Genomic DNA, 1262 nt, shown 5'->3' on the forward strand with positions numbered 1-1262 from the left:
TTATCCTGCCATGAAGGCTTCTCGTGAACTTATGTATCTGGCAAACATGCCTTTCCCGGCTCAAACCTGCTGCAATTCCCCTTCCCGGGACTCCAGCACCACCGACCTCATAATCCTGGCGCAACAGCCACACATTCATAACCGCTCCGGTCAATAAAACCCTGGCCCATTGGTCAACACATCTAAAACCCGAGATTAAACCACCGTCAATCTCTCGAGGTCTACATTCAATCGGTTTGTTTATACTCACGTCCTAGGTATTGCTGGCTCCCAACTTTCCATCCTTAGGTTGCAACCTTCGAGCCATACCGATCTCACTCTCAGACCACCGTCTTCGAGTTATACTGTCTCACTCTTGGACCATAATCCTCAAGATCTCGGTATCAGAGGACCTAATCATCCCCTCAGGAGAACATCATCCCCTCTGCCACTCTCGGAGCCCACAGCCCCTTGAGCTATCGGTATTCTGTAAAAACCACCATCCCTTCAGGAGCAACAATCATTAACGACTATAAACATCTTCTGACCAAAAGTACGTCCTGTGGTCCGAGTATAACATTGCAATGTTACACCTTCCCACTCAAATTCTAACATCCAACTAGATTAACCACCAAACAGCAAAATATCTGCTCCAAAAACATGTCCACCTATCCGCCTCTCTAGGCTCAATAACTCTCGTGAAGCATCTCGCACTAGTCATCTACAACTGCTCCATCCTCCTAACATAAGATGGAAAAAACCTCAACCTCCTCAGCCCTCGGCTGCACCCCGCCACATGCGGTACAACTGGAGCCTGCACTGGTACCCCTCACGGTCACCGCTCCAACAGCACGTCAACAGATCCGCCAATCGATCATCTCGACCCTGGGCTTCACCCGCTGCAACCCCACACTTGGGTTCCGAGCACCCCCGGCACGCTCACCGGCTAACCCCCTCTGGTCCCTCCTGATACGCTTGTGATCCTACGACGTCCCTCCTCGTAGAACTCTGGACCACACACTCGCTGGCCTCGGGAACTCGCCCGACATCTGAAACGACCCGACCCGTTTTTTTTTTTAATAAATAATAAATAATAGATAATAATATAATAATAAATAAACTACAACTAGTGGTCCCATATCCACTAGCCACCTAATCACAATCACAAACAACAACGGAATAACCATACCAATAACCAGTAAATATTCAATAAATATAAATAACCGATATTCAAACTTAACCAGCATTAATTCCAAATCATAATCTAGTGATCCGAACAACAT

This window comes from Camelina sativa, chromosome 1 (genome assembly GCF_000633955.1).
Source record: "Camelina sativa cultivar DH55 chromosome 1, Cs, whole genome shotgun sequence".
Taxonomy (NCBI): domain Eukaryota; kingdom Viridiplantae; phylum Streptophyta; class Magnoliopsida; order Brassicales; family Brassicaceae; genus Camelina; species Camelina sativa.